Consider the following 24642-nt stretch of genomic DNA (forward strand, 5'->3'; position numbering starts at 1 on the left):
GAGTTATACGCATTTATTAAAAGACAATAAGAGTAACAAGTTATACCCATTTATTAAGGGACAATAAGTGTAACGAGTTATAGCCATTTATTAAAGGACAATAACAGTAACGAGTTATACCCATTTATTAAAGGACAATAAGGTAACAAGTTATACCCATTTATTAAAGGACAATAAGGGAAACAAGTAATACCCATTTATTAAGGGACAATAAGTGTAATGAGTTAAAGCCATTTATTAAAGGATAATAAGTGTAACAAGTTATACCCATTTATTAAAGGACAATAAGTTTATCAAGTTATACCCATTTATTAAGGGACAATAAGGGTAACAATTTATACCCATTTATTAAGGGACAATAAGTGTAATGAGTTATAGCCATTTATTAAAGGACAATAAGTGTAACAAGTTATACCCATTTATTAAGGGACAATAAGTGTAACGAGTTATAGCCATTTATTAAAGGACAATAAGTGTAACAAGTTTTACCCATTTATTAAAGGACAATAAGTTTAACAAGTTATACCCATTTATTAAAGGACAAGTTGGGAGGGTGGCCTAATGGTTAAGGTGTTTGCCTTTCAAACACAAGGTACAGGGTTTGAATCTCACAGGGGATAATTGGTTAGGCTTAAAATGGCTCGCAAGGGCAGTTAGCCTACTACTAATCTATGAACCTATGAACCTATGAATCTATAAGGGTAACAAGTTATACCCATTTATTAATGGAGAATAAGTGTAACGAGTTATATCCATTTATTAAGGGACAATAAGTGTAACGAGTTATAGCCATTTATTAAAGGTCATTAAGTGTAACAAGTTATACCCATTTATGAAAGGACAATAAGTGTAATGAGTTATACCCATTTATTAAAGTACAATAAGTGTAACGAGTTATACCCATTTATTAAAGGACAATACGTGTAACGAGTTATAGCCATTTATAAAAGGACAATAAATGTACCAATTTATACCCATTTATTAAAGGACAATAAGTGTAGCAAGTTATACCCATTTATTAAAGGAAAATAAGTGTAACGAGTTATACCCATTTACTAAAGGACAATAAGTGTAATGAGTTATAGACATTTATTAAAGACAATAAGGGTAACAATTTATTCCCATTTATTTAAGGACAATAACTGTAATGAGTTATACCCATTTATTAAAGCACAATAAGTGTAATGAGTTATACCCATTTATTAAAGGACAATAAGTGTAACGAGTTATAGCCATTTATTAAAGGACAATAAGTGTAACGAGTTATACCCATTTATTAAAGGACAATAAGTGTACCAAGTTATACCCATTTATTAAAGGGCAATAAGTGTAACGAGTTATACCCATTTACTAAAGGACAATAAGTGTAACAAGTTATAGACATTTATTAAAGACAATAAGAGTAACAAGTTATACCCATTTATTAAAGGACAATAAGTGTAATGAGTTATAGCCATTTATTAAAGGACAATAAGGGTAACAAGTTATACCCATTTATTAAGGGACAATAAGTGTAACGAGTTATAGACATTTATTAAAGGACAATAAGTATACCAATTTATACCCATTTATTAAAGGACAATAAGTGTACCAAGTTATCCCCATTTATTAAAGGACAATAAGTGTAATGCGTTATACCCATTTATTAAAGGACAATAAGTGTAACAAGTTATACCCATGTATTAAAGGACAATAAGTGTACCAATTTATACCCATTTATTAATGGACAATAAGTGTAACAAGTTATACCCATTTACTAAAGGACAATAAGTGTAACGAGTTATAGACATTTATTAAAGGACAATAAGGGTAACAAGTTATATCCATTTATTAAGGGACAATAAGTGTAATAAGTTATATCCATTTATTAATGGACAATAATGCTAATGAGTTATACCCATTTCTTAAGGGACAATAACTGTAACGAATTATAACCATTTATTAAAGGACAATAAGTGTAACAAGTTATACACATTTATTAAAGGACAATAAGTGTAACGAGTTATACCCATTTACTAAAGGACAATAAGTGTAACAAGTTATAGACATTTATTAAAGACAATAAGAGTAACAAGTTATACCCATTTATTAAAGGACAATAAGTGTAATGAGTTATAGCCATTTATTAAAGGACAATAAGGGTAACAAGTTATACCCATTTATTAAGGGACAATAAGTGTAACGAGTTATAGCCATTTATTAAGGGACAATAAGTGTATGTAACACCTATGTAACACCTATGAACCTAAGTGGCAACTCAGAAATGTGCTCTGAGCTAGTGCAAAATAGCACAAAATATACTGAACCCACTGATATTGCCAACATCCTGGCAGATAGATTCAGTGCAAACTTCACCCCCCTCTTACCCCCCAAAAGGGCCCACAACAATACCAGAAAAGCGTAGTGTCCTGGAAATCACAGATGCACAGGTGAAAACAGCCCTTTCAAAAGCCAAAAGCACAGCGTCAATGGGGCCATATGGTGTCCCAGGCTGCGTCTTGCACGAACTACAGAATGAACTAACCCCACCCCCCATCTAAACACACTGTTCAACCTCAGCCTCTCCACAGGCTATGTGCGCATAGAATGGCGCACAACAACGGTTATTCCGCTTCACAAAGGAGGGGCCACAACTGACCCTGGTAACTATCGGCCCATAAGCCTGACTAGCCTGGTCTGCAAGACTATGGAGTGCATCATCAAAGAACTCATTAACAAAGACATTGGGATCCTCCAAACACTTGTCCTGACCCAGTTCGGCTTTGTTAAGGGCAGATCATGCCTACTAAACCTGGTTGACATCTTTGAGACAGTCACCAAGGCCATAGATGAGGGGAAGGTAGTTCACACAGCCTACCTTGACCTCGCCAAGGCTTTTGACACTATTCCCCACTTGGGAATTATAGAAAAATTCACCAGCCTGAACATAAACCCCTATGTCATGAGATGGGTTGCCAACTGGCTTACAGACAGAACTCATACGGTAAGAATAGTGGGCTCCAGGTCCAACTCTAAACCAGTCACAAGTGGTGTCCCACAAGGCTCGGTCCTGGGACCCATACTGTTTGGCATATAGTTCTCAGAAGTACAGGCTAACACAGGAGGACTGTGGCTAACCAAGTTCGCTGATGACTGCAAACTGGGAGCCATAATTGACTCTCTGGCTGACACGGTCATTCTCCAAAAGGGCCTTACTGAGACAGACACCTGGTGTCAAAGTCATGGTCTCAAGCTAAATGCCAAAAAATACATAGTCATCCCGTTTGGGAAAAACAAAACACCCATGAATTACCACATAGGTGACAGCCCCTTTAATACAGAAGAGGTAATAAGAGATCTGGGGAACAAGGTAATCTCTCCTTTGACAATCATATTGCCAAAGTAGTTAGGAAATCCTTCTATGTAGCCCATCTAATTACTAAAGGGTTCACATCTAGGAATAAAGAGGTTATAGTGCCCCTCTACTCGTCACTCATCAGACCCATCATAGTGTACAATGCCCCATTTGTGATTTACCTCACAAGACACTTCCAACAGCTGGAAAGACCACAAAAGTAATTCACCAAGAGGATTACTGGCCTCAAACATATGTCCTATGCAGCCCGACTGGAAAAACTCCAGCTGTACTCAGTGGCATATCGCTTACTCAGAGGTGATCTCTGCCTGACTTACAAAGCCATGTCCAACTCAGAATTGATGGACATGCTCCACCTAAAGAAATCCAAGTCACTGTGAGCCACTCGCTCTAGTGAGCTAAACAATCCACAACAATAAATAGAACATGCTGGAGGGATAGATTCCTGTCACAGAGACTCCCCATGCTTTGGAACAAAATTCCAAATTACATCAAGCAGAGCACCTCACTAATACTCTTCAAGAGAAACCTTGACGAGTGGATGGGTAACAGAAAATACACCCCTGGGATCACTTCATTGGCTCTTCTTGACAGAGGCTCAATTAATTAATCAATGAGGTGGTGAAAGCTGACACACTCTGGCTAGGCTTATAAATGCCCTCGGGCAGATAGCCTTGTACCTACCTATAAGTGTAACGAGTTATACCCATTTACTAAAGGACAATAAGTGTAACGAGTTATACCCATTTACTAAAGGACAATAAGTGTAATGGGTTATAGCCATTTATTAAAGGACAATAAGGGTAACAAGTTATACCCATTTATTAAGGGACAATAAGTGTAACGAGTTATAGCCATTTATAAAAGGACAATAAGTGTAATGAGTTATACCCATTTATTAAAGGGCAATAAGTGTAACAATTTATACCCATTTATTAAAGAACAATAAGTGTAATAAGTTATATCCATTTATTAAGGGACAATAATTGTAACGAGTTATAGCCATTTATTAAAAGACAATAAGTGTACCAATTTATACCCATTTATTAAAGGACAATAAGTGTATCAAGTTATACCCATTTATTAAAGGACAATAAGTGTAATAAGTTATATCCATTTGTTAACGGACAATAAGTGTAACGCTTATACCAATTTATTAAGGGACAATAAGTGTAACGAGTTATAGTCATTTATTAAAGGACAATAAGTGTAACAAGTTATACCCATTTATTAAAGGACAATAAGTTTAGCAAGTTATACCCATTTATTAAAGGACAATAAGTGTAACGAGTTATAGTCATTTATTAAAGGACAATAAGTGTAATGAGTTATAGCCATTTATTAAAGGACAATAAGGGTAACAAGTTATACCCATTTATTAAGGGACAATAAGTGTAACGAGTTATAGACATTTATTAAAGGACAATAAGTGTACCAATTTATACCCATTTATTAAAGGACAATAAGAGTAGCAAGTTATACCCATTTATTAAAGGACAATAAGTGTAATGAGTTATAGCGATTTATTAAAGGACAATAAGGGTAACAAGTTATACCCATTTATTAAGGGACAATAAGTGTAACGAGTTATAGCCATTTATTAAGGGACAATAAGTGTATGTAACACCTATGTAACACCTATGAACCTAAGTGGCAACTCATAAATGTGCTCTGAGCTAGTGCAAAATAGCACAAAATATACTGAACCCACTGATATTGCCAACATCCTGGCAGATAGATTCAGTGCAAACTTCACCCCCTCTTACCCCCCAAAAGGGCCCACAACAATACCGGAAAAGCGTAGTGTCCTGGAAATCACAGATGCACAGGTGAAAACAGCCCTTTCAAAAGCCAAAAGCACAGCGTCAATGGGGCCATATGGTGTCCCAGGCTGCGTCTTGCACGAACTACAGAATGAACTAACCCCCCCCATCTAAACACACTGTTCAACCTCAGCCTCTCCACAGGCTATGTGCCCATAGAATGGCGCACAACAACGGTTATTCCGCTTCACAAAGGAGGGGCCACAATTGACCCTGGTAACTATCGGCCCATAAGCCTGACTAGCCTGGTCTGCAAGACTATGGAGTGCATCATCAAAGAACTCATTAACAAAGACATTGGGATCCTCCAAACACTTGTCCTGACCCAGTTCGGCTTTGTTAAGGGCAGATCATGCCTACTAAACCTGGTTGACATCTTTGAGACAGTCACCAAGGCCATAGATGAGGGGAAGGTAGTTCACACAGCCTACCTTGACCTCGCCAAGGCTTTTGACACTATTCCCCACTTGGGAATTATAGAAAAATTCACCAGCCTGAACATAAACCCCTATGTCATGAGATGGGTTGCCAACTGGCTTACAGACAGAACTCATACGGTAAGAATAGTGGGCTCCAGGTCCAACTCTAAACCAGTCACAAGTGGTGTCCCACAAGGCTCGGTCCTGGGACCCATACTGTTTGGCATATAGTTCTCAGAAGTACAGGCTAACACAGGAGGACTATGGCTAACCAAGTTCGCTGATGACTGCAAACTGGGAGCCATAATTGACTCTCTGGCTGACACGGACATTCTCCAAAATGGCCTTACTGAGACAGACACCTGGTGTCAAAGTCATGGTCTCAAGCTAAATGCCAAAAAATACATAGTCATCCCGTTTGGGAAAAACAAAACACCCATGAATTACCACATAGGTGACAGCCCCTTTAATACAGAAGAGGTAATAAGAGATCTGGGGAACAAGGTAATTTCTCCTTTGACAATCATATTGCCAAAGTAGTTAGGAAATCCTTCTATGTAGCCCATCTAATTACTAAAGGGTTCGCATCTAGGAATAAAGAGGTTATAGTGCCCCTCTACTCGTCACTCATCAGACCCATCATAGTGTACAATGCCCCATTTGTGATTTACCTCACAAGACACTTCCAACAGCTGGAAAGACCACAAAAGTAACTCACCAAGAGGATTACTGGCCTCAAACATATGTCCTATGCAGCCCGACTGGAAAAACTCCAGCTGTACTCAGTGGCATATCGCTTACTCAGAGGTGATCTCTGCCTGACTTACAAAGCCATGTCCAACTCAGAATTAATGGACATGCTCCACCTAAAGAAATCCAAGTCACTGTGAGCCACTCGCTCTAGTGAGCTAAACAAATCCACAACAATAAATAGAACATGCTGGAGGGATAGATTCCTGTCACAGAGACTCCCCATGCTTTGGAACAAAATTCCAAATTACATCAAGCAGAGCACCTCACTAACACTCTTCAAGAGAAACCTTGACGAGTGGATGGGTAACAGAAAATACACCCCTGGGATCACTTCATTGGCTCTTCTTGACAGAGGCTCAATTAATTAATCAATGAGGTGGTGAAAGCTGACACACTCTGGCTAGGCTTATAAATGCCCTCGGGCAGATAGCCTTGTACCTACCTATAAGTGTAACGAGTTATACCCATTTACTAAAGGACAATAAGTGTAACGAGTTATACCCATTTACTAAAGGACAATAAGTGTAATGGGTTATAGCCATTTATTAAAGGACAATAAGGGTAACAAGTTATACCCATTTATTAAGGGACAATAAGTGTAACGAGTTATAGCCATTTATAAAAGGACAATAAGTGTAATGAGTTATACCCATTTATTAAAGGGCAATAAGTGTAACAAGTTATACCCATTTATTAAAGAACAATAAGTGTAATAAGTTATATCCATTTATTAAGGGACAATAATTGTAACGAGTTATAGCCATTTATTAAAAGACAATAAGTGTACCAATTTATACCCATTTATTAAAGGACAATAAGTGTATCAAGTTATACCCATTTATTAAAGGACAATAAGTGTAATAAGTTATATCCATTTGTTAACGGACAATAAGTGTAACGCTTATACCAATTTATTAAGGGACAATAAGTGTAACGAGTTATAGTCATTTATTAAAGGACAATAAGTGTAACAAGTTATACCCATTTATTAAAGGACAATAAGTTTAGCAAGTTATACCCATTTATTAAAGGACAATAAGTGTAACGAGTTATAGTCATTTATTAAAGGACAATAAGTGTAATGAGTTATAGCCATTTATTAAAGGACAATAAGGGTAACAAGTTATACACATTTATTAAGGGACAATAAGTGTAACGAGTTATAGACATTTATTAAAGGACAATAAGTGTACCAATTTATACCCATTTATTAAAGGACAATAAGTGTACCAAGTTATACCCATTTATTAAAGGACAATAAGTGTAATGTGTTATACCCATTTATTAAAGGACAATAAGTGTAACAAGTTATACCCATGTATTAAAGGACAATAAGTGTACCAATTTATACCCATTTATTAATGGACAATAAGTGTAACAAGTTATACCCATTTACTAAAGGACAATAAGTGTAACGAGTTATAGACATTTATTAAAGGACAATAAGGGTAACAATTTATATCCATTTATTAAGGGACAATAAGTGTAATAAGTTATATCCATTTATTAATGGACAATAATGCTAACGAGTTATACCCATTTATTAAGGGACAATAACTGTAACGAGTTATAACCATTTATTAAAGGACAATAAGTGTAACAAGTTATACACATTTATTAAAGGACAATAAGTGTAACGAGTTATACCCATTTACTAAAGGACAATAAGTGTAACAAGTTATAGACATTTATTAAAGACAATAAGAGTAACAAGTTATACCCATTTATTAAAGGACAATAAGTGTAATGAGTTAAAGCCATTTATTAAAGGACAATAAGGGTAACAAGTTATACCCATTTATTAAGGGACAATAAGTGTAACGAGTTATAGCCAGTTATTAAGGGACAATAAGTGTATGTAACACCTATGTAACACCTATGAACCTAAGTGGCAACTCATAAATGTGCTCTGAGCTAGTGCAAAATAGCACAAAATATACTGAACCCACTGATATTGCCAACATCCTGGCAGATAGATTCAGTGCAAACTTCACCCCCCTCTTACCCCCCAAAAGGGCCCACAACAATACCGGAAAAGTGTAGTGTCCTGGAAATCACAGATGCACAGGTGAAAACAGCCTTTTCAAAAGCCAAAAGCACAGCGTCAATGGGGCCATATGGTGTCCCAGGCTGCGTCTTGCATGAACTACAGAATGAACTAACCCCCCCCCCCCATCTAAACACACTGTTCAACCTCAGCCTCTCCACAGGCTATGTGCCCATAGAATGGCGCACAACAACGGTTATTCCGCTTCACAAAGGAGGGGCCACAATTGACCCTGGTAACTATCGGCCCATAAGCCTGACTAGCCTGGTCTGCAAGACTATGGAGTGCATCATCAAAGAACTCATTAACAAAGACATTGGGATCCTCCAAACACTTGTCCTGACCCAGTTCGGCTTTGTTAAGGGCAGATCATGCCTACTAAACCTGGTTGACATCTTTGAGACAGTCACCAAGGCCATAGATGAGGGGAAGGTAGTTCAAACAGCCTACCTTGACCTCGCCAAGGCTTTTGACACTATTCCCCACTTGGGAATTATAGAAAAATTCACCAGCCTGAACATAAACCCCTATGTCATGAGATGGGTTGCCAACTGGCTTACAGACAGAACTCATACGGTAAGAATAGTGGGCTCCAGGTCCAACTCTAAACCAGTCACAAGTGGTGTCCCACAAGGCTCGGTCCTGGGACCCATACTGTTTGGCATATAGTTCTCAGAAGTACAGGCTAACACAGGAGGACTATGGCTAACCAAGTTCGCTGATGACTGCAAACTGGGAGCCATAATTGACTCTCTGGCTGACACGGACATTCTCCAAAAGGGCCTTACTGAGACAGACACCTGGTGTCAAAGTCATGGTCTCAAGCTAAATGCCAAAAAATACATAGTCATCCCGTTTGGGAAAAACAAAACACCCATGAATTACCACATAGGTGACAGCCCCTTTAATACAGAAGAGGTAATAAGAGATCTGGGGAACAAGGTAATCTCTCCTTTGACAATCATATTGCCAAAGTAGTTAGGAAATCCTTCTATGTAGCCCATCTAATTACTAAAGGGTTCGCATCTAGGAATAAAGAGGTTATAGTGCCCTCTACTCGTCACTCATCAGACCCATCATAGTGTACAATGCCCCATTTGTGATTTACCTCACAAGACACTTCCAACAGCTGGAAAGACCACAAAAGTAACTCACCAAGAGGATTACTGGCCTCAAACATATGTCCTATGCAGCCCGACTGGAAAAACTCCAGCTGTACTCAGTGGCATATCGCTTACTCAGAGGTGATCTCTGCCTGACTTACAAAGCCATGTCCAACTCAGAATTAATGGACATGCTCCACCTAAAGAAATCCAAGTCACTGTGAGCCACTCGCTCTAGTGAGCTAAACAAATCCACAACAATAAATAGAACATGCTGGAGGGATAGATTCCTGTCACAGAGACTCCCCATGCTTTGGAACAAAATTCCAAATTACATCAAGCAGAGCCCCTCACTAACACTCTTCAAGAGAAACCTTGACGAGTGGATGGGTAACAGAAAATACACCCCTGGGATCACTTCATTGGCTCTTCTTGACAGAGGCTCAATTAATTAATCAATGAGGTGGTGAAAGCTGACACACTCTGGCTAGGCTTATAAATGCCCTCGGGCAGATTGCCTTGTACCTACCTATAAGTGTAACGAGTTATACCCATTTACTAAAGGACAATAAGTGTAATGAGTTATACCCATTTACTAAAGGACAATAAGTGTAATGGGTTATAGCCATTTATTAAAGGACAATAAGGGTAACAAGTTATACCCATTTATTAAGGGACAATACGTGTAACGAGTTATAGCCATTTATTAAAAGACAATAACTGTAACGAGTTATACCCATTTATTAAGGGACAATAAGTGTAACGAGTTATAGCCATTTATTAAAGGCAATAAGTGTACAAATATATACCCATTTATTATAGGACAATAAGTGTACCAAGTTATACCCATTTATAAAAGGACAATAAGTGTAATGAGTTATACCCATTTATTAAAGGGCAATAAGTGTAACAAGTTATACCCATTTATTAAAGAACAATAAGTGTAATAAGTTATATCCATTTATTAAGGGACAATAATTGTAACGAGTTATAGCCATTTATTAAAAGACAATAAGTGTACCAATTTATACCCATTTATTAAAGGACAATAAGTGTATCAAGTTATACCCATTTATTAAAGGACAATAAGTGTAATAAGTTATATCTATTTGTTAACGGACAATAAGTGTAACGCTTATACCAATTTATTAAGGGACAATAAGTGTAACGAGTTATAGTCATTTATTAAAGGACAATAAGTGTAACAAGTTATACCCATTTATTAAAGGACAATAAGTTTAGCAAGTTATACCCATTTATTAAAGGACAATAAGTGTAACGAGTTATAGTCATTTATTAAAGGACAATAAGTGTAACAAGTTATACCCATTTACTAAAGGACAATAAGTGTAACGAGTTATAGTCATTTATGCAAGGACAATAAGGGTAACAAATTATACCCATTTATTAAGAGACAATAAGTGTAATAAGTTATATCCATTTATTAAGGGACAATAAGTGTAACGAGTTATACCCATTTATTAAAGGACAATAAGTTTAGCAAGTTATACCCATTTATTAAAGGACAATAAGTGTGACAAGTTATACCCATTTATTAAGGAACAATAAGTGTAACAAGTTATAGCCATTTATTAAAGGACAATAAGTGTAACAAGTTATACCCATTTATTAAAGGACAATAAGTGTAACGAGTTATACCCTTTTATTAAAGGACAATAAGTGTACCAATTTATACCCATTTATTAAAGGACAATAAGTGTACCAAGTTATACCCATTTATTAAAGGACAATAATTGTAAGGAGTTATAGCCACTTACTAAAGGACAATAAGTGTAATGAGTTTTATCCATTTATTAAAGGAAAATAAGTGTAACAAGTTATAACCATTTATTAAAGGGCAATAAGTGTAACAAATTATTCCCATTTACTAAAGGACAATAAGTGTAACAAGTTATACCCATTTATTAAGGGACAATAAGTATAACGAGTTATAGCCATTTATTAAAGGACAATAAGTGTACCAATTTATACTCATTTTTTAAAGGACAATAAGTGTACCAAGTTATACCCATTTATTAAAGGACAATAAGTGTAACGAGTTATACCCATTTATTAAAGGACAATAAGTGTAATGAGTTATACCCATTTACTAAAGGACAATAAGTGTAACGAGTTATAGCCATTTATTAAAGGACAATAAGTTTAACGAGTTATACCCATTTATTAAAGGACAATAAGTTTAATGAGTTATACCCATTTACTAAAGGACAATAAGTGTAATGAGTTATACCCATTTATTAAGGGACAATAAGTGTAATGAGTTATAGCCATTTATTAAAGGACAATAAGTGTAACGACTTATAGCCATTTATTAAAGGACAATAAGTGTAACGAGTTATACCCATTTATTAAAGGACAATAAGTGTAATGAGTTATACCCATTTATTAAAGGACAATAAGTGTAACAAGTTATACCCATTTATTAAAGGAGAATAATTGTAACAAGTTATACCCATTTATTAAAGGACAATAAGTGTAACGAGTTATACCCATTTATTAATGGACAATAAGTGTAACAAGTTATAGAAATTTATTAAAGGACAATAAGTGTACCAATTTATACCCATTTATTAAAGGACAATAAGTGTAACAAGTTATACCCATTTATTAAAGGACAATAAGTGTAATGAGTTATACCCATTTACTAAAGGACAATAAGTGTAACGAGTTATACCCATTTATTAAAGGACAATAAGTTTAACGAGTTATAGCCATTTATTAAAGGACAATAACTGTAATGAGTTATACCCATTTATTAAAGGACAATAAGGTCACAAGTTATACCCATTTATTAAAGGACAATAATGAAAACAAGTTATATCCATTTATTAAGGGACAATAAGTGTAACGAGTTATAGCCATTTATTATATGACAATAAGTGTAACAAGTTTGCCCATTTATTAAAGGACAATAAGTTTAACAAGTTATACCCATTTATTAAAGGACAATAAGGGTAATAAGTTATACCCATTTATTAACGGACAATAATGTTAACGAGTTATACCCATTTATTAAGGGACAATAACTGTAACGAGTTATAACCATTTATTAAAGGACAATAAGTGTAACAAGTTATACACATTTATTAAAGGACAATAAGTGTAACGAGTTATACCCATTTACTAAAGGACAATAAGTGTAACAAGTTATAGACATTTATTAAAGGCAATAAGAGTAGCAAGTTATACCCATTTATTAAAGGACAATAAGTGTAATGAGTTATAGCCATTTATTAAAGGACAATAAGGGTAACAAGTTATACCCATTTATTAAGGGACAATAAGTGTAACGAGTTATAGCCATTTATTAAGGGACAATAAGTGTATGTAACACCTATGTAACACCTATGAACCTAAGTGGCAACTCATAAATGTGCTCTGAGCTAGTGCAAAATAGCACAAAATATACTGAACCCACTGATATTGCCAACATCCTGGCAGATAGATTCAGTGCAAACTTCACCCCTCTTACCCCCAAAGGGCCCACAACAATACGGAAGCGTGAGTGTCCTGGAAATCACAGACGAACAGGTAAAAACAGCCCTTTAAAAAGCCAAAAGCACAGCGTCAATGGGGCCATATGGTGTCCCAGGCTGCGTCTTGCACGGACTACAAAATGAACTAACCACCCAACTAAACACACTGTTCAACCTCAGCCTCTCCACAGGCTATGTGCCCATAGAATGGTGCACAACAGTTATTCCGCTTCACAAAGGAGGGGCCACAATTGACCCTGGTAACTATCGGCCCATAAGCCTGACTAGCCTGGTCTGCAAGACTATGGAGTGCATCATCAAAGAACTCATTAACAAAGACATTGGGATCCTCCAAACACTTGTCCTGACCCAGTTCGGCTTTGTTAAGGGCAGATCATGCCTACTAAACCTGGTTGACATCTTTGAGACAGTCACCAAGGCCATAGATGAGGGGAAGGTAGTTCACACAGCCTACCTTGACCTCGCCAAGGCTTTTGACACTATTCCCCACTTGGGAATTATAGAAAAATTCACCAGCCTGAACATAAACCCCTATGTCATGAGATGGGTTGCCAACTGGCTTACAGACAGAACTCATACGGTAAGAATAGTGGGCTCCAGGTCCAACTCTAAACCAGTCACAAGTGGTGTCCCACAAGGCTCGGTCCTGGGACCCATACCATTTGGCATATAGTTCTCAGAAGTACAGGCTAACACAGGAGGACTATGGCTAACCAAGTTCGCTGATGACTGCAAACTGGGAGCCATAATTGACTCTCTGGCTGACACGGACATTCTCCAAAAGGGCCTTACTGAGACAGACACCTGGTGTCAAAGTCATGGTCTCAAGCTAAATGCCAAAAAATACATAGTCATCCCGTTTGGGAAAAACAAAACACCCATGAATTACCACATAGGTGACAGCCCCTTTAATACAGAAGAGGTAATAAGAGATCTGGGGAACAAGGTAATCTCTCCTTTGACAATCATATTGCCAAAGTAGTTAGGAAATCCTTCTATGTAGCCCATCTAATTACTAAAGGGTTCGCATCTAGGAATAAAGAGGTTATAGTGCCCCTCTACTCATCACTCATCAGACCCATCATAGTGTACAATGCCCCATTTGTGATTTACCTCACAAGACACTTCCAACAGCTGGAAAGACCACAAAAGTAACTCACCAAGAGGATTACTGGCCTCAAACATATGTCCTATGCAGCCCGACTGGAAAAACTCCAGCTGTACTCAGTGGCATATCGCTTACTCAGAGGTGATCTCTGCCTGACTTACAAAGCCATGTCCAACTCAGAATTGATGGACATGCTCCACCTAAAGAAATCCAAGTCACTGTGAGCCACTCGCTCTAGTGAGCTAAACAAATCCACAACAATAAATAGAACATGCTGGAGGGATAGATTCCTGTCACAGAGACTCCCCATGCTTTGGAACAAAATTCCAAATTACATCAAGCAGAGCACCTCACTAACACTCTTCAAGAGAAACCTTGACGAGTGGATGGGTAACAGAAAATACACCCCTGGGATCACTTCATTGGCTCTTCTTGACAGAGGCTCAATTAATTAATCAATGAGGTGGTGAAAGCTGACACACTCTGGCTAGGCTTATAAATGCCCTTGGGCAGATAGCCTTGTACCTACCTATAAGTGTAACGAGTTATACCCATTTACTAAAGGACAATAAGTGTAACGAGTTATACCCATTTACTAAAGGACAATAAGTGTAATGGGTTATAGCCATTTATTAAAGGACAATAAGGGTAACAAGTTATACCCATTTATTAAGGGACAATAAGTGTAACGAGTTATAGCCATTTATTAAAAGACAATAACTGTAACAAGTTATACCCATTTATTAAGGGACAATAAGTGTAATGAGTTATAGCCATTTATTAAAGGCAATAAGTGTACAAATTTATACCCATTTATTATAGGACAATAAGTGTACCAAGTTATACCCATTTATAAAAGGACAATAAGTGTAATGAGTTATACCCATTTATTAAAGGGCAATAAGTGTAACAAGTTATACCCATTTATTAAAGAACAATAAGTGTAATAAGTTATATCCATTTATTAAGGGACAATAATTGTAACGAGTTATAGCCATTTATTAAAGGACAATAAGTGTATCAAGTTATACCCATTTATTAAAGGACAATAAGTGTAATAAGTTATATCCATTTGTTAACGGACAATAAGTGTAACGCTTATACCAATTTATTAAGGGACAATAAGTGTAACGAGTTATAGTCATTTATTAAAGGACAATAAGTGTAACAAGTTATACCCATTTATTAAAGGACAATAAGTTTAGCAAGTTATACCCATTTATTAAAGGACAATAAGTGTAACGAGTTATAGTCATTTATTAAAGGACAATAAGTGTAACAAGTTATACCCATTTACTAAAGGACAATAAGTGTAACGAGTTATAGTCATTTATTAAAGGACAATAAGGGTAACAAATTATACCCATTTATTAAGAGACAATAAGTGTAATAAGTTATATCCCTTTATTAAGGGACAATAAGTGTAACGCGTTATACCCATTTATTAAGGGACAATAAGTGTAACGAGTTATACCCATTTATTAAAGGACAATAAGTTTAGCAAGTTATACCCATTTATTAAAGGACAATAAGTGTGACAAGTTATACCCATTTATTAAGGAACAATAAGTGTAACAAGTTATAGCCATTTATTAAAGGACAATAAGTGTACCAATTTATACCCATTTACTAAAGGACAATAAGTGTAACGAGTTATAACCATTTATTAAAGGACAATAAGTGTAACAAGTTATACCCATTTATTAAAGGACAATAAGTGTAATGAGTTATACCCTTTTATTAAAGGACAATAAGTGTACCAATTTATACCCATTTATTAAAGGACAATAAGTGTACCAAGTTATACCCATTTATTAAAGGACAATAATTGTAAGGAGTTATAGCCACTTACTAAAGGACAATAAGTGTAATGAGTTTTATCCATTTATTAAAGGAAAATAAGTGTAACGAGTTATAACCATTTATTAAAGGGCAATAAGTGCAACAAGTTATTCCCATTTACTAAAGTACAATAAGTGTAACAAGTTATACCCATTTATTAAGGGACAATAAGTATAACGAGTTATAGCCATTTATTAAAGGACAATAAGTGTACCAATTTATACCCATTTTTTAAAGGACAATAAGTGTACCAAGTTATACCCATTTATTAAAGGACAATAAGTGTAACGAGTTATACCCATTTATTAAAGGACAATAAGTGTAATGAGTTATACCCATTTACTAAAGGACAATAAGTGTAATGAGTTTTATCCATTTATTAAAGGAAAATAAGTGTAACGAGTTATACCCATTTATTAAGGGACAATAAGTGTAACAAGTTATACACATTTATTAAAGGAGAATAATTGTAACAAGTTATGCCCATTTATTAAAGGACAATAATTGTAACGAGTTATACCCATTTATTAATGGACAATAAGTGTAACAAGTTATAGCCATTTATTAAAGGACAATAAGTGTACCAATTTATACCCATTTATTAAAGGACAATAAGTGTAACAAGTTATACCCATTTATTAAAGGACAATAAGTGTAATGAGTTATACCCATTTACTAAAGGACAATAAGTGTAACGAGTTATACCCATTTATTAAAGGACAATAAGTTTAACGAGTTATAGCCATTTATTAAAGGACAATAACTGTAATGAGTTATACCCATTTATTAAAGGACAATAAGGTCACAAGTTATACCCATTTATTAAAGGACAATAATGAAAACAAGTTATATCCATTTATTAAGGGACAATAAGTGTAACGAGTTATAGCCATTTATTATATGACAATAAGTGTAACAAGTTTGCCCATTTATTAAAGGACAATAAGTTTAATAAGTTATACCCATTTATTAAAGGACAATAAGGGTAATAAGTTATACCCATTTGATAAAGGACAATAAGTGTAACGAGTTATACGCATTTATTAAAGGACAATAAGAGTAACAAGCTATACCCATTTATTAAGGGACAATAAGTGTAACGAGTTATAGCCATTTATTAAAGGACAATAACAGTAATGAGTTATACCCATTTATTAAAGGACAATAAGGTAACAAGTTATATCCATTTATTAAGGGACAATAAGTGTAATAAGTTATATCCATTTATTAACGGACAATAATGTTAACGAGTTATACCCATTTATTAAGGGACAATAACTGTAACGAGTTATAACCATTTATTAAAGGACAATAAGTGTAACAAGTTATACACATTTATTAAAGGACAATAAGTGTAACGAGTTATACCCATTTACTAAAGGACAATAAGTGTAACAAGTTATAGACATTTATTAAAGACAATAAGAGTAACAAGTTATACCCATTTATTAAAGGACAATAAGTGTAATGAGTTATAGGCATTTATTAAAGGACAATAAGGGTAACAAGTTATACCCATTTATTAAGGGACAATAAGTGTAACGAGTTATAGCCATTTATTAAGGGACAATAAGTGTATGTAACACCTATGTAACACCTATGAACCTAAGTGGCAACTCGTAAATGTGCTCTGAGCTAGTGCAAAATAGCACAAAATATACTGAACCCACTGATATTGCCAACATCCTGGCAGATAGATTCAGTGCAAACTTCACCCCCCTCTTACCCCCCAAAAGGGCCCACAACAATACCGGAAAAGTGTAGTGTCCTGGAAATCACAGATGCACAGGTGAAAACAGCCCTTTCAAAAGCCAAAAGCACAGCGTCAATGGGGCCATATGGTGTCCCAGGCTGCGTCTTGCACGAACTACAGAATGAACTAAACCCCCCCCCCATCTAAACACACTGTTCAACCTCAGCCTCTCCACAGGCTATGTGCCCATAGAATGGCGCACAACAGTTATTCCGCTTCACAAAGGAGGGGCCACAATTGACCCTGGTAACTATCGGCCCATAAGCCTGACTAGCCTGGTCTGCAAGACTATGGAGTGCATCATCAAAGAACTCATTAACAAAGACATTGGAACCTCCAAACACTTGTCCTGACCCAGTTCGGCTTTGTTAAGGGCAGATCATGCCTACTAAACCTGGTTGACGTCTTTGAGACAGTCACCAAGGCCATAGATGAGGGGAAGGTAGTTCACACAGCCTACCTTGACCTCGCCAAGGCTTTTGACACTATTCCCCACTTGGGAATTATAGAAAAATTCACCAGCCTGAACATAAACCCCTATGTCATGAGATGGGTTGCCAACTGGCTTACAGACCGAACTCATACGGTAAGAATAGTGGGCTCCAGGTCCAACTCTAAACCAGTCACAAGTGGTGTCCCACAAGGCTCGGTCCTGAGACCCATACTGTTTGGCATATACTTCTCAGATGTACAGGCAAACACAGGAGGACTATGGCTAACCAAGTTCACTGATGACTGCAAACTGGGAGCCATAATTGACTCTCTGGCTGACACGGACATTCTCCAAAAGGGCCTTACTGAGACAGACACCTGGTGTCAAAGTCATGGTCTCAAGCTAAATGCCAAAAATGCATAGTCATCCCATTTGGGAAAAACATAACACCCATGAATTACCACATAGGTGACAGCCCCATTAATACAGAAGAGGTAATAAGAGATCTGGGGAACAAGGTAATCTCTCCTTTGACAATCATATTGCCAAAGTAGTTAGGAAATCCTTCTATGTAGCCCATCTAATTACTAAAGGGTTCGCATCTAGGAATAAAGAGGTTATAGTGCCCCTCTACTCGTCACTCATCAGACCCATCATAGTGTACAATGCCCCATTTGTGATTTACCTCACAAGACACTTCCAACAGCTGGAAAGACCACAAAAGTAACTCACCAAGAGGATTACTGGCCTCAAACATATGTCCTATGCAGCCCGACTGGAAAAACTCCAGCTGTACTCAGTGGCATATCGCTTACTCAGAGGTGATCTCTGCCTGACTTACAAAGCCATGTCCAACTCAGAATTGATGGACATGCTCCACCTAAAGAAATCCAAGTCACTGTGAGCCACTCGCTTTAGTGAGCTAAACAAATCCACAACAATAAATAGAACATGCTGGAGGGATAGATTCCTGTCACAGAGACTCCCCATGCTTTGGAACAAAATTCCAAATTACATCAAGCAGAGCCCCTCACTAACACTCTTCAAGAGAAACCTTGACGAGTGGATGGGTAACAGAAAATACACCCCTGGGATCACTTCATTGGCTCTTCTTGACAGAGGCTCAATTAATTAATCAATGGGGTGGTGAAAGCTGACACACTCTGGCTAGGCTTATAAATGCCCTCGGGCAGATAGCCTTGTACCTACCTATAAGTGTAACGAGTTATACCCATTTACTAAAGGACAATAAGTGTAACGGGTTATAGCCATTTATTAAAGGACAATAAGGGTAACAAGTTATACCCATTTATTAAGGGACAATAAGTGTAACGAGTTATAGCCATTTATTAAAAGACAATAACTGTAATGAGTTATACCCATTTATTAAGGGACAATAAGTGTAACGAGTTATAGCCATTTATTAAAGGCAATAAGTGTACAAATTTATACCCATTTATTATAGGACAATAAGTGTACCAAGTTATACCCATTTATAAAAGGACAATACGTGTAATGAGTTATACCCATTTATTAAAGGGCAATAAGTGCAACAAGTTATACCCATTTATTAAAGAACAATAAGTGTAATAAGTTATATCCATTCATTAAGGGACAATAATTGTAATGAGTTATAGCCATTTATTAAAGGACAATAAGTGTACCAATTTATACCCATTTATTAAAGGACAATAAGTGTATCAAGTTATACCCATTTATTAAAGGACAATAAGTGTAATAAGTTATATCCATTTGTTAATGGACAATAAGTGTAACGCTTATACCAATTTATTAAGGGACAATAAGTGTAACGAGTTATAGTCATTTATTAAAGGACAAAAAGTGTAACAAGTTATACCCATTTATTAAAGGACAATAAGTTTAGCAAGTTATACCCATTTATTAAAGGACAATAAGTGTAACGAGTTATAGTCATTTATTAAAGGACAATAAGTGTAACAAGTTATACCCATTTACTAAAGGACAATAAGTGTAACGAGTTATAGTCATTTATGAAAGGACAATAAGGGTAACAAATTATACCCATTTATTAAGAGACAATAAGTGTAATAAGTTATATCCATTTATTAAGGGACAATAAGTGTAACGCGTTATACCCATTTATTAAGGGACAATAAGTTTAACGAGTTATACCCATTTATTAAAGGACAATAAGTTTAGCAAGTTATACCCATTTATTAAAGGACAATAAGGGTAACAAGTTAACCCCATTTATTAAGGGACAATAAGTGTAACGTGTTATAGCCATTTATTAAAGGACAATAAGTGTAACGTGTTATAGCCATTTATTAAAGGACAATAAGTGTAACAAGTTATATCCATTTATTAAAGGACAATAAGTGTATTGAGTTATACCCATTTATTAAAGGACAATAAATGTAACGAGTTATACCCATTTATTAAAGGACAATATGTGTAACAAGTTATACCCATTTGTTAAAGGACAATAAGTGTGACAAGTTATACCCATTTATTAAGGGACAATAAGTGTAACAAGTTATAGCCATTTATTAAAGGACAATAAGTGTACCAATTTATGCCCATTTATTAAAGGACAATAAGTGTACCAAGTCATACCCATTTATTAAAGGAAATAAGTGTAACGGGTTATACCCATTTACTAAAGTACAATAAGTGTAACGAGTTCGATACATTTATTAAAGTACAATAACTGTAATGAGTTATACCCATTTATTAAGGGATAATAAGTGTAACGAGTTCTAGCCATTTATTAAAGTGCAATAAATGTAACAAGTTATATCCATTTATTAAAGGACAATAAGTTTAACAAGTTATGCCTAGTTATTAAAGGACAATAAGGGTAAAATGTTATACCCATTTATTAAGGGACAATAAGTGTAACGAGTTATAGCCATTTATTAAAGGACAATAAGTGTAACAAGTTATACCCATTTATTAAAGGACAATAAGTGTAATGAGTTATACCCTTTTATTAAAGGACAATAAGTGTACTAATTTATACCCATTTATTAAAGGACAATAAGTGTACCAAGTTATACCCATTTATTAAAGGACAATAATTGTAAGGAGTTATAGCCACTTACTAAAGGACAATAAGTGTAATGAGTTTTATCCATTTATTAAAGGAAAATAAGTGTAACGAGTTATAACCATTTATTAAAGGGCAATAAGTGTAACAAGTTATTCCTGTTTACTAAAGGACAATAAGTGTAATGAGTTATACCCATTTATTAAGGGACAATAAGTGTAACGAGTTATAGCCATTTATTAAAGGACAATAAGTGTACCAATTTATACCCATTTATTAAAGGACAATAAGTGTACCAAGTTGTACCCATTTATTAAAGGACAATAAGTGTAACGAGTTATACCCATTTACTAAAGGACAATAAGTCTAACGAGTTATATCCATTTATTAAAGGACAATAACTGTAACAAGTTATAACCATTTATTAAGGGACAATAAGTGTAACGAGTTATAGCCATTTATTAAAGGGCAATAAGTGTAACAAGTTATACTCATTTATTAAAGGACAATAAGTGTAACAAGTTATACCCATTTATTAAAGGACAATAAGTGTAATGAGCTATAGCCATTTATTAAAGGACAATAAATGTAACGAGTTATACCCATTTATTAAAGGACAATAAGTGTACCAAGTTATACCCATTTATTAAGGGACAATAAGTGTAACGAGTTATAGGCATTTATTAAAGGACAATAAGTGTAACAAGTTATACCCATTTGTTAAAGGACAATAAGTGTGACAAGTTATACCCATTTATTAAGGGACAATAAGTGTAACAAGTTATAGCCATTTATTAAAGGACAATAAGTGTACCAATTTATACCCATTTATTAAAGGACAATAAGTGTACCAAGTCATACCCATTTATTAAAGGACAATAAGTGTAACGGGTTATACCCATTTACTAAAGTACAATAAGTGTAACGAGTTCTAGCCGTTTATTAAAGTGCAATAAATGTAACAAGTTATACCCATTTATTAAAGGACAATAAGTTTAACAAGTTATGCCTAGTTATTAAAGGACAATAAGGGTAAAATGTTATACCCATTTATTAAGGGATAATAAGTGTAACGAGTTATAGCCATTTATTAAAGGACAATAAGTGTAACAAGTTATACCCATTTATTAAAGGACAATAAGTGTAATGAGTTATACCCTTTTATTAAAGGACAATAAGTGTACCAATTTATACCCATTTATTAAAGGACAATAAGTGTACCAAGTTATACCCATTTATTAAAGGACAATAATAGTAAGGAGTTATAGCCATTTACTAAAGGACAATAAGTGTAATGAGTTTTATCCATTTATTAAAGGACAATAAGTGTAACGAGTTATAACCATTTATTAAAGGGCAATAAGTGTAACAAGTTATTCCCATTTACTAAAGGACAATAAGTGTAACAAGTTATACCCATTTATTAAGGGACAATAAGTGTAACGAGTTATAGCCATTTATTAAAGGACAATAAGTGTACTAATTTATACCCATTTATTAAAGGACAATAAGTGTACCAAGTTATACCCATTTATTAAAGGACAATAAGTGTAATGAGTTATACCCATTTACTAAAGGACAATAAGTGTTACGAGTTATATCCATTTATTAAAGGACAATAACTGTAACGAGTTATAACCATTTATTAAGGGACAATAAGTGTAACGAGTTATAGCCATTTATTAAAGGACAATAAGGGTAACAAGTTATACTCATTTATTAAAGGACAATAAGTGTAACAAGTTATACCCATTTATTAAAGGACAATAAGTGTAATGAGTTATAGCCATTTATTAAAAGACAATAAATGTAATGCGTTATACCCATTTATTAAAGGACAATAAGTGTACCAAGTTATACCCATTTATTAAGGGACAATAAGTGTAACGAGTTATAGGCATTTATTAAAGGACAATAAGGGTAACAAGTTATACCCATTTATTAAAGGACAATAAGTGTAACAAGTTATACCCATTTATTAAGGGACAATAAGTGTAACGAGTTATAGCCATTTATTAAATGAAATAAGTGTACCAATTTATACCCATTTATTAAAGGACAATATGTGTACCAAGTTTTACCCCTTTATTAAAGGACAATAAGTGTAACGTGTTATACCCATTTACTAAAGGACAATAAGTGTAACGAGTTATAGCCATTTATTAAAGCACAATAAGGGTAACAAGTTATACCCATTTATTAAGGGACAATAAGTGTAACGAGTTATAGCCATTTATTAAACAACAATAAGTGTAACAAGTTATACCCATTTATTAAAGGACAATAAAGGTAACAAGTTATACCCATTTACTAAAGGACAATAAGGGTAACAAGTTATACCCATTTTTTAAGGGACAATAAGTGTAACGAGTTATACCCATTTACTAAAGGACAATAAGTGTAACGAGTTATAGCCTTTTATTAATGGACAATAAGGGTAACAAGTTATACCGATTTATTAAGGGAAAATAAGTGTAACTAGTTATACCCATTTATTAAAGGACAATAAGTGTAACAAGTTATACCCATTTATTAAAGGACAATAAGTGTAACGAGTTTTAGTCATTTATTAAAGGACAATAAGTGTAATGAGATATACCCATTTACTAAAGGACATTAAGTGTAATGAGTTATAGCCTTTTATTAAAGGACAATAAGGGTAACAAGTTATACCCATTTATTAAAGGACAATAATTGTAACGAGTTATATCCACTTATTAAAGGACAATAATTGTAACAAGTTATACCCATTTATTAAGGCACAATAAGTGTAATGAGTTATACCCATTTATTAAGGTATGATAAGTGTAACGAGTTATACCCATTTATTAAAGGACAATAAGTGTAACAAGTTATACCCATTTATTAAGGGACAATAAGTGTAACGAGTTATAGCCATTTATTAAAGGACAATAAGGGTAACAAGTTATACTCATTTGTTAAAGGACAATAAGTGTAACAAGTTATACCCATTTATTAAAGGACAATAAGTGTAATGAGTTATAGCCATTTATTAAAAGACAATAAATGTAATGAGTTATACCCATTTATTAAAGGACAATAAGTGTACCAAGTTATACCCATTTATTAAGGGACAATAAGTGTAACGAGTTATAGGCATTTATTAAAGGACAATAAGGGTAACAAGTTATACCCATTTATTAAAGGACAATAAGTGTAACAAGTTATACCCATTTATTAAGGGACAATAAGTGTAACGAGTTATAGCCATTTATTAAATGAAGTAAGTGTACCAATTTATACCCATTTATTAAAGGACAATATGTGTACCAAGTTTTACCCCTTTATTAAAGGACAATAAGTGTAACGTGTTATACCCATTTACTAAAGGACAATAAGTGTAACGAGTTATAGCCATTTATTAAAGCACAATAAGGGTAACAAGTTATACCCATTTATTAAGGGACAATAAGTGTAACGAGTTATAGCCATTTAT

Source organism: Protopterus annectens, chromosome 4.part0 (genome assembly GCF_019279795.1).
Source record: "Protopterus annectens isolate FY-2018-M chromosome 4.part0, PAN1.0, whole genome shotgun sequence".
Classification (NCBI taxonomy): Eukaryota; Metazoa; Chordata; order Ceratodontiformes; family Protopteridae; genus Protopterus; species Protopterus annectens.